General features: G+C 45.9%; 1 protein-coding gene and 1 long non-coding RNA gene across 3 annotated transcripts in view; one reads left to right on the forward strand and one right to left on the reverse strand.

The window, feature by feature from the left end:
* PLAGL1 (PLAG1 like zinc finger 1) overlaps positions 1-202 on the reverse strand; it is a 37,588-nt gene extending 37,386 nt beyond the window's left edge. Inside the window, exon 1 of one of the 2 annotated variants that reach the window (XM_075924326.2) lies at positions 64-202. The gene's annotated coding sequence lies outside the window, so the exon portion shown is untranslated. The remainder of the gene's footprint in view (positions 1-63) is intronic. The other variant, XM_075924327.2, reaches the window with a different exon arrangement.
* Positions 143-8,029, forward strand: LOC149524690 (uncharacterized). Its single transcript, XR_016349193.1, has 2 exons — positions 143-789; positions 7,128-8,029. It is a non-coding gene; the product is annotated as an uncharacterized LOC149524690 (long non-coding RNA).
* Positions 8,030-11,452: the final 3,423 nt, after the last annotated feature.

Here is an 11,452-nt window from a genome sequence, read left to right on the forward strand (position 1 = left end):
TCGCCTCACCCGGCGCTGGCCCGCCAACACGCGCCTCAGCCCGCAGCAGCGGCTGCCACTCACCCGCGCCGCTGGCATCTCCCGGCTCCGCTGCGGCTGCCCCACTCCAAGCGCTGCGGGCCGCTCCCCCCTCTGCCCTGGGCCGGCGGGCGGGCAGCCCAACTCCGCGCAGGGAGCCCAGGAGCAGCTGCTGCCGCCGCGGCGGTCGGAGCGGAGACGGGGGACTTGCCCAGCACAGTGGGCGGGCGCCCCTGCCTTGATGGCAGCTCGGCCGGCCGTGTCCCCGCCTCTCGCGCTCTGCCCTGGCGGAGCAGCCCCCCCGCTCCGCGCGCAGGACAAGCCGCGGGGCTGGTTTGCTGGCGAGGTGGGTGACGAAGCAGCCGGGAGCGAATCGGTTCTGCCTCCATGCGGTGTAAACGCGGGCTCACGTCCTGGCAGAGCCAGAGTGAGCGCGGGCGGACACTGGCCGGGCCCGGGAGCTGGATGCGCCGGGAGCACAACGCAACAAAGCTCCATGATGCTCTCCAAACCGACACGTGCTTAGCTGAGGACCGGTGCACAGCTCCACTGAAGTCCGGGTGCACAGCGGTGGAGGCATGGGCAGGATGGTGGCCTCAGGCTATTGCCAATATTGGTGAATGCTGATCTCTACAGGCAACTCTTAACTGCCGACGGCCCTAGCTCTTCCGTGCCGTATGTTTCAACTCCGAAATGATCCAGGACGTTTCACCAACTCCAAGCCTTCAAAATCACGAGATATAAGAAATAACGACAATATTATTTTCCAAGGTTTGTGCTTGTGCCTATCTTCATCCTAAAATGTGGTGTCCCCTCGTACTGCAGAAAATTATTTAACAACAAATTCAAAATCACGAAAATTAGATTATAGACAGAGTTCTTTAGAGAGAAGGAAGAAGTCACACATTTTAAGGCTCCTGCATAAATCATTGTTTGATGTCCCTTATTTTGAGTCTCTGTCACTCATTGCAACCAGAGTTGGGCCTTGGATGGTTAAAAGTTATTACAAAATTTTATTATAAAACATTCAAATTCTACAGGGCTTTTGGCAGTTATCAGTATTTTAAGCATTGTATTGTCTACCCTTGCTTGAAACAGATCTACATTACCATGATTAAAATGGTGGCACATGGTCTACTAATACTCCCACACATCTGAACAAGTTCTTTATGGCTCTTGGTGACCTGTTGCACTCTGTATCCTACAACACTACCAATGTTTAACATACAAATAATTTTACTTCCCAATATAGGATCCAGTCAAGTTCCCGCTGAGCCATTTTGCCATCAATTGAATTTTAATATTACATTTTGTCTTAGTAGGGACTGCAGAGTTAAATTCAGTCCCACTGCAGCAATTCTTACACTTCTTTCACACACACACACACACACACACACACACACACACACACACACACACACACACACACACTCAATTTCAGCTCCATGCTCACATCTACATTTTTGTCAGTTTGGGTGAGAGAAATCATCACCATGCCACAATATAGAAAAAAAACACTTAAACCTTGAGAGATTTTCATGTTACGAATGGCACATCATATATATAGTAGCCCAGTGTCTGAGAGTCTGTAACGCCAAAATGCAGTGTCCCTCTGGGGGGCGCTGTTGCCTGAAATGCTGGCTGTTCCCTCTGGGAAGCGCTGTTGCCTGAAATGCTGACTGTTCCCTCTGGGGGGAGTGCTGTTGCCGGAAATGCTGACTGTTCCCTCTGGGGGGAGTGCTGTTGCCGGAAATGCTGGCTATTCCCTCAAGGCGGCCCATGCTACTTGGGGAGGGCGGGGCCCAAACGGCCACTTGCACCGCTTACTCCTCCACAGCGGCCCAGCTGAGCAGCGCAGAAGTCAGCCGAGCGCCACAGTGGGAGGCGAAGGGGAGGCGGGGCAGTGATGTGCGGCGTGACAGTGGCTCCAGGCCCCGCCCCCTGGCCATAAACATCACCCCACTCCCCTTCGCCTCCCGCCGTGGCTCTCGGCTGACTTCTGCGCCGCTCAGCCAGGCTGCCGCATGGAAGGAAGTGGCACAAGCAACCGTTTGGGCTCTGCACCCCCCATGCAGCACAGGGAGTGAGGAGCCGAGTGAGAGAAGTGGAAGAGAGTCAGAGAGAGAGGCAGGAGGTGGAGGAGAACTGAGAGGAGGGGGGAGGAAGTAGGAGGAGGAGGAGAGAGAGAGACACACACAGAATGAGAGACTGGAGACTCAGGAGAGAAGACTGACGTGGAGGAGAGACTTGAAAATCCTGTCTTATGACGGGCTATTTGGCTAGTTATTATATAATAGGCAACTGTAAAAAAGCAACAAGATTTCTAAACCATTTTCCTATCCACAATATTCTGAATTATTTTAAACTCAACTGATCAATTTAATTTTTGTCTCAGGAAGAGACATAGTGGCCTAATCCTGCATACTTTTGGGTAAGCAATGCTCCCACTGAGATTTAAGTTATTTATTCTAGTTTCAAAACAAGACTGCAAGAAACGCAGTATTTCTCAACTTCTTATTCCTAAAAGCCATTTTTTCATGTGAGATTTAGCTCTTTCTAGTAATCTTATGCTCCCGTGTTTTGTGTGTTCAAGGGGACTGCCAATCTTTAAAAAAAAAAAAAAAAAAGTAAAACTACTTAAAACTCCTTTTTTAAATTTTTCAGTCGTAGTTTGCCTTACCATTTATACAGCTTACCAAAATATCTATATTTAATGATTTTTCCTTAACAGTCCTCACATGCATAATTGAAACTTCCATCAAGTCAGAATTGTGATGAATTTTCATATGGTAATTTTCCTGGCAACAGACAAAGTTCAGAATTGAAGGCTCAGACAGAGAAAGTGACAGAGAGAAGTTGTTTGTGAAAGGAAAGGAAATAATATCATAACTGGAAATATCAAAATTACTACAGGCAGTCCTCGACTTACGCGGATCCGACTTATGTCAGATCCGCACTTACGAACGGGGCTTTTCTCGCCCCGGAACTCACGGGCGGCGGGTCGCCACCTGTGTCCTCCGGGGCGAGAAAAGCTTCTCCCGGTCTCCCTGGTCTGCTGGGGGGGTCCAGCAAAGCCACCAGGGACACCCGAGTAAAGCCGCCGCCTGGGCGGCTTTGCTCGTTTGCCCGGGAGCAAAGCCGCCCAGGCAGCGGAACCCCCGCCGCCTGGGCGGCTTTGCTCCTGTCCCCCTGGTCTGCTGGGGGGGGGTCCAGCAAAACCGCTGGACCCCCCCAGCAGACCAGGAACACCCGAGCAAAGCCCGAGCAAAGCCAGGCTTTTGTTGCGGGACGCCTCGGGTAGAGCAGTTGGGGTGCTGCCGGGTTGGTCCTGTAGGAACCTACCGGGCAGCGCCCCAGCTGTTCTGTCCCAGGCTCCAGATTCAGCAGCTGTTGAAACTGATCAGACTGATTCCAGGAAGCTGGGGGCAGAGCAACTCTGCCTCCAGCTTCCTGTAGTCAGCCCCTGGTCAGTTTCAGTGGCAGCAGCTGAATCTGGAACCAGTTCCGACTTACATACAGATTCAACTTAAGAACAAACCTATAGTCCCTATCTTGTACGTAACCCGGGGACTGCCTGTATCAGTTTCTTGTTCCCATTAAAACTCTTTGTCAAGTGTACCATGGAATTAAAGTCTCTTTTTGGAACATCACCACGAAAAGTCAGTCACTTCTGTTTCTGCTTGTCCATAGATATTTTACTAAACTCCTGCTGTGCAAACTAATCCTAATTTTGTAGAGAAAATGGATTTTCCCTCTTATCTTTGGTAGTAGTCACGCAACACTTTTAAATACTGTCCATTACTCCTCTTCAGTACATGATTCTATACACCATACAATATTGCAATCAAATGCTGGACCATATTTCAAAGGGAATCCAGTGAAAACCTAACTGTGGCCTTAGACATTTTAACTAATGTGCTGAGGTTAAACTTAAAGCAAGGAGACTGTGGAATTTGAGGATAAAATTTTTCAATAGGAAAAGCTACAAATATCACAAAGCCAAACAAGTGGTCCACTATTTGAAAATATCACTTACTCCCAAAATACATTCCCTTAAATCTCTTGTAATAAAAATGGTACACCCAGACATAAAACATCTAGCCAAAGAGAACAGCTTACTAGCTGGATGGTTCTCACATAATTCATAGCAAAGTCAATTACAGTGCTGGCATTAAATTGTCATAACTAGATTCATATTTAATATCTCAATAAGAGAAGTGAGAGGCATTCAAACTTTTGAATCCAGTTATTAGGGAGGTTGGCTGCAGGAACACAGACTTCAGTTCCACATCTTATATAGTGAGTATTTCTATTAAGACAGCAAGAATTACTTACTGATTTAAATCTTAAAGTAGGATGTAGTATACTGTTAGCATTGTTTGTGCCCTATCACTCCCTCAACCAAAGCCTACATTTGAATTTCCAAGTAGCTCGTCACAAACCATGTTAGCTTTGCTCAAAGTCAATCTATTTCACTGACTGTAAATTTTTTAAAGCAAGTGCGTGTATGTGCAGTGTTACAGGCATGACCGAAGTCCCAATGCTGGCTCCCGTGCTAAATTTCTTTAGTATACACAAAAAACTGTGTTTGGTAAAACACCTTTCATAAAAATTTGAAAAGTCAGATTCTCAGCTAGTGTAAAATCATGACATTCCATTGAAATAAATGTCAATTAACACCAACTAAGGATCTGGCCCATGTATTTTTAAGGTTAGAAGGGCCTTTATGATGATCTGAACAGCTGCATAATGCAGGCCATGAAATTACTGGGTGATAACTTTATCTCAAAGTCCAATCATTTGACTAAGACTGCCTAAAACTGAGTGAGTAAATCTTGTTGAAACTCTAATAAATTCTAGTTTCTTGTACATTACTCAAAAGGACATTTTAGTTTACATGAAAATTTAAGCCTACAAGAATTATAACTACAAACAGCAGCCCTTAGGGCCAAACTACTTCCTTCTCCATCTTAACAGTGACTCATGCAACATTTTAGGAAAGCTTATTCAGAGCAGACTTTGGCAAAATCAGTTTTATGAATTTGGAACACAGAAGCTATCACTTGACCCTACTATTAGTAAGCCTGGGCATGAGATGCATGGAATCTTTCCTAATACTCTTATTTAGCATGGTTTATTGTTTTTTGGGGGGTTTTTTTTTTGCATTAAAATAGTGGTTACTTGATGAAATTCGAAGAGACAGAAGTGTTCAATACGCTAGTTGGAATACCATAGTGAGCAACAAGGATTGAACAATTCCTCGGGTTTTTGGCATAAGATGACAAAGTGATTCCAATCAATAAATCTGCCATTTGTTATTAATGATGGATTATGCTATAAGTGACTTCATTGCTTTCTTCAATAATGTGGAAATCCCTTATGCATTTAGGTCATGATATTTAAGTTCAGATTTCAAACTGAGTTCCAGCTGTGAGTTTTTTAGGGAAGGGACTATGTTATTTATTGGAAAGGGTCAAGCACATTATGAATGCTACTGTAATTAAATAATTTAAAAATTATCAAGGCCATATCAAGTCGAATAGATTAACATAATTACCACATTGTTAGCACAACCAGAAACATTTAGTTGTGACAAAGACCAGATGCATTTTTTTTTTCAAAACAGAAGAATTCTAATTTCAAAGGTGCCAAAGGAAATAGTATAGGTTGTACCTTCCTAAGCTGGAACTCTCTGGTTGGATGTTGCTGGACCAGAGGAACCCAGGGATAGGGAGGCCTGGCTGGAAGACCAGGAACACAGCAGGGGGGGCTGGCGCTCCAGCCCCGCAGAGCTCTGGCCCTGGAGGCAGTTGATGGTACAGCAGGAAGCTCTGGTACCAGTAGCAATGGATCTGGCCTCACAGAGGGGAACTCCGGCCCTAGCCATCAAGAACCTTCAGCCCCGGCCGTGAAGCAAGGAGCTCCAACTCTGGGGAGTCCCTGCCTGGCCAGCAGCAGTGGGACTGGGGCTGCAGCCCCCCAGCGGCGAGTCCAGAGCTGAGGGCAGCAAGGTCAGGTGCAGGCTGGAAGCAGCCAGCAGTAGGGCGGGCCAGAGGCTAAGATGCTTATGACAGAGGACCTCATTTGGGACCGGTCAGATCCAATCTGTATACTCCCCAACATGAAAATGTTTATAGAATATTTGGGAGAAAAGGGGTGCTAAGCCAAATCAAAAGACTTTTAGAGACTTAAGAGATAGATGTAGAACTCTGACAAGAACAATGTGGGAACTTTTAATAATGCTTACTCAGGACTAGGGATGTGATAGTATAAACTGTTAACTGATGAGCCTGGGCTCATCGGTTAACCTTCATGGTTACATGCAGTCCCCACCCTCTCGCTTTTGCTGCCTCCGCATCAGTTTACATGAAAATTTATCAAAAACAGCAACAGGGGTGGAGGGGAGGCAGCGCATTGCCTGTAGCAATCCTGCTTAAAAACCAGCTCTCAGCCCACACTGGCTCCTGGAGAGCCATCTCCCCCACATGAAAGTTTTATCAGTACACATAAACATAAATAAAGCTTTTTAACACCCTACTCAGGACCATGTTAGGCAGTATAAATATCCGAATGTATATGTACGGACATTAAAACAATATATTTGGTAATAGTTTTGAAGACTCAGAAGTGTGGGAGAAAAAATCAAACAACTCCAATTGTGTCAAAGGGGGGACTGTGCAGAAATCAAAACTCTCTGAAAGAAAACTGCTGTAAGGGTTAAAAGTTTTCCAGACCTCTCTTCCTGTATCAGAGTGAAATCAAATTAACTCTAATCAAGACCCTTACAATGCCTCCTATCTCAAGTTCATGGATACTCCTAGTCTGTCACAATTTGTCATGTAAACCCTTATCTTTGTCACGGTTTGCCTCGTAGACTCCTCCACTCAAGTTCTCATGTGGCTTTGTATACTGTAAAAACTTACTTCTAGCACTCCTGGGGTGAACAGAAGTCTCAGAGTACTTCTGCTGAGACTTTGATATGTTAAAGAAGAACAATCAACAACTGAACTGTCTAAGCATTCTGTATATAGGATACCTGATCATTGCTGCTGCTTTCACTCTTGGAAGTGACAGCCTGCATGCATGATTCATAAAGTTTTTCCTTCTAGGTTTCTCTCCTGCGTCACTGATTTGACCTCCGGCCTCGGACCCTTCTGGGGGCTCTGTACCCCAGGGGAGCGAGATTTCCCCCTCAATTTGGTGTCAGAAGTGGGATGGCTTGGAACTCCAGTTGGAAAGGCTGATGACGGGGAATGGGAATGGACTACAGCGCGCATCTGGAGGGTAAGGGATCCATTTAAAATCTCCCAGTCCGACTCCCTGTTCCCGTCACCAGCTGGACCGGCTGGCGGTAAGAGTCATCTTTTACTTAAAATTTTTTTGTTAAGAGGCTTGAGGGAAATTTAAAACAAAAACACTGGGTATAGCCAAATAGGGGTTGGATTTTGTTGTTGTTGCTGACTGATTGTTGGTGAGTCCAAGCGCATGGTTTTGAGTGAGTGAAGTCCGGAGGGGGACCGCAGCCGCACCAGTGCTGTCAGTGTCACTGCACAGCTACTGAAAGCAAGGGCGGTTTCCCCCGGCACATAAGGAGTGTGAGTGAAGCTGACAGTTTGTGTGGACTCCCACACTATCCTTGGAGAGGGTAGTGTTGCTGGACGCCTGTGCTATCCTTGGAGAGGGTAGTACTGTTGGGCTCCTGCGCTGTCCTTGGACAAGACAGTGCTAACATGGATAAGATTGCTCCCTCAAGTCTGTCTCCGACTGAGGGGAAAGGTTTCTCACAGCCTGGGACTCCCTTGTCTCAGATGATCAGTCAGCTAGGTATTGCCTGCAGGTTTGAAACTAAGGAGACTTAAGGAATTATTGAGCATTTGGAATGGCTATACTCAGGGGAATTCCCAGAATAAATGGCAACTAGAACTTTGACTTACAAAAGCTTGCTTATCTTAGAGTTTTCCTCGAGGAAAAACATCCTAACCAGATGGAATATTGGTGCCTCTGGGAGGATGTGGTAGTAAAAAAAAGAATCAGAGCATTATGGCTAGCCAAAAAGATTCTATTGAAATGCTGCAGCAAAAATTGGCTACTCTAAAGAAACAGCTTGATTCCCCAGATGTGCCATCTGCACCCCCACCCCCTTTGAACCATTGTCAGCTGAACATTCTTTCCTGTTATCTCCCTGTTCTTCTGTAAACCTTATGGGATGTGACTTGTTGAGTAAATTGGGTGCAAACCTTCTCTGTAGAGAGGAAGGGATATTTGTTGACCTTCCCCCCTTTCAGGCTCCAAAACTGATGGCATTACTACTCTCAGAGGAATCTGATGAGACCTCAGGACATACACCCCTCCTGGACCTCTCAGATGTCCCAGAGACATTGTGGGCAGCCCATTGTGAATGAAGTGGGGTTGCTAGCCTCTGCAACACCAGTGCAAATAACATACAGACACCACAAGCCTTTCCCAAGGGTAGCTCTGTATCTATTGGCTAGGGAGGCACAAGAGGGCATTAAGCCTGTAATCTCTTCCCTCCTTGAACAAGGGATACTTGTTTATACAACTTCACCATGTAATACACCTATACTACCTGTGAAAAAGCAAATCTATAGATTTGTAGAAGACCTAAGAGCCATTAATAAGTTTGTAATCCCTAGATTTCCAGTAGTACCTAACCTGGTTTTCTGTAATAGATTTATGTTCTGCCTTCTTTTCTATTCCAGTGCATAAGAATTCCCAATTTCTCTTTGCCTTTTCCTTTCAGGGTCATCAATTAATCTGGACATGTTTTTGTAAAGTTATTGTAAAAGCCCTACTCTGTTTTCTCAGTTTTTAAAAAACTGACCTTAATTCTATCTCTCTTCCCTGCAGTTCTGTGTTAGTTCAGTATATTGATGATGTGCTAATTGCTAGTAAAACTGAGGAAAGATGTAAAACTGATATGTGTTAAAGTGTCTTGCTAATAAGGGTCACAAGGCTTCCAAAGCAAAATTGCAATTTGTAAAACAAAGAGTTCAGTACTTAGGACATTTACTTTCAGGAGATGGCCGCCAGTTAACACCTGAGTGAATCTCACATGTTCTTTCCATTCCTCACCCTTTCACCAAAGTCAGGTACACAAATTTCTGGGTACTGCAGGATATTGACCTGGTCCCCAGAATGTGAATCTGCTTTCCTTTCCCTTAAAACTCTTCTCTCACAGCCACCTGTTCTAGGCTTACCTAAATATAGCAAGCCTTTTACTCTGTTTTGTCATGAACAGGATGGAATTGCAGCTGGAGCTCTCTGTCAACCCCTTGGACCCACACCTCGTCCAGTAGCTTATTTTTCTGCAACACTGGACTCAGTAGCCCGTGGGTTCCCACTTTGTCTGAGGGCAGTTGCAGCTGCTACTGAATTACTTTAAAAAGGCCCAACCTGTCACATTAGGCCACAGCATTATCTTACAGGTCCCTCATGCTCTCTCTGCTCTCTTACAGCGACACCGCACCCAGCACCTATCTGTTCAGAGACAAACCCTGTATGAGAATGTTATCCTCTCTTCCCCAAATGTGGTAATTCAAAGATGTAATGTACTTAACCCAGCTACTTTTTTTCCTTTACCCTCTAATGGTAAAGCACATACCCATAACTGTGAAGAATTGCTTGAGCACTGTGTAAAGCCTCCCCAAGATTTGTCTGCTCAACTGCTGGAAAATGCAGATCTTGTATTGTATACTGATAGCTCATGTAAAAGAAATTCAGTTGGTAAAGTAGAGGCTGGATATGCAGTAGTCTCAGATAATGATGACTCAAAGCATGCTTTCTCTGTCTGACATGCCACAGGACAAATTTGGAAACAACGAGGTTTCCTTACCTCTTCTGGCTCTGCTATTTCTCATGGTCCCCTTATCTCCCAACTCCTTGATGCTATTCAGCTACCCACATCCCTCTCTATTACCCATTGCCCGGCCCACACAGGTGCCACTGATCCTGTTTCTCTGGGTAATGGGAGTGCTGATGCAGCGGCCAGACATGCAGCAGCACATGGACCTCTGGCTTCCTTTCAGATTCTGGTCTCTCTTTCCCTCCCTGTTTCTTTGCAGGACCTGCAAAGAACTACAGCAAGCTGCTCAACCTGCAGAGAAAAACCTTTGGGAGAAAGCAGGCTGCTCCTTATCCCCAGCTGGGATAATGGGTGCACCTGATGGCTGCCCAGTCGCCCCAAAAATCTCTCACATGGCAGCTTGCTCAGGTGTCTCGTCAAATGACACACATGAGCAAAAGGGGGGTGGCCTCACAGATCCCAAAACAATGGTACGCCCCAGGTGTGCACCTAGAAGCTGTCAAGAATATCTAATTCATATCTAATTCATGTGTGATTTGTAAGCAGTTTAATGTTGCAGGAGGCCCACAGGCTAGCAGCCACACAGAAAGAAGAAACCTAGACATAAAATGACGGTTAGGAGAGCTTGCACCTGCAGGTAAAGGAAGCCCTCCCAGTACCTACTGATGTACCGTGCCACAACATCCAACCAGGCGACTACGTGTTCGTGAAGAAACATCGCAGAAAAAATTCCCTGACAGCCTGGTGGAAAGGACCGTTCCAATTGCTGCTCATCACCCACACAGCAGTAAAGGTGAAGGAGCGCCGCTCGTGGATCCACGCAAGTCATGTATGCTGAACTGCAGATCCAACAGAGCTGATTGACCCCGTTACCCAGGACCCCTCCCTGGAGGGATCACCTGAGGACGAGGTTCAGCGGACCGAGGCGGCAGACTCTCAAACCAGACTGTTACCAAACCGGCCTCCACCAGGAGCTTCGAGGTACAACCTGAGAGGTAGGACTGTACCAGCAAAGACCTACAGGTGAGCCTGGCGCCCCGTAGCTCTGACAAAGGGGAATCCATTCCAGTACTGAGTGAACTAAGAGACTATGAAATCTCGAAGAGTGCCTGCAGAGGCAAGCCAAACAATACTAACTGATTAAGTTTAGTTAAAAGACTGCTTTGCTAGTTGCTAGATAATTACTATATTATTATTATCCTTTCTACTTTAGAAATTTAAGATACTATAATAGGATGAGGATTGTTTTCCTTCTTTTAGTAGTCAGAATAGCCTTAGTATATAACTTTCCCCACCCTTATTGGGAAGCCCTGCAAAAGGTTGTGTCCCTCACCAATACAAGTGACTGTTGGATATGTGAACAGCTTATAAAAGGCTCTGAAGGCCTTTTACCATTACAGTTTATCCCAACTCCTGCCTTCCTGTGGACCAGACTCCTAAAATTCAGATTTACTGGTAGTCAGTACTCTACAGGAGAGCGGGAGTGGGTAGATGCCCAGAATGATAACACTGTGCCAGAAGTACCTAGTCATGGGGGGGAACAGGCAGATTTGGCATAAAAATCTGATTGCCTCAGGGATTCCCCTTACTCAAGCATTACATCCATCAGGG

The sequence above is a fragment of the Pelodiscus sinensis genome, chromosome 3 (assembly GCF_052426305.1).
Source record: "Pelodiscus sinensis isolate ZL-2025 chromosome 3, ASM5242630v1, whole genome shotgun sequence".
NCBI lineage: Eukaryota > Metazoa > Chordata > Testudines > Trionychidae > Pelodiscus > Pelodiscus sinensis.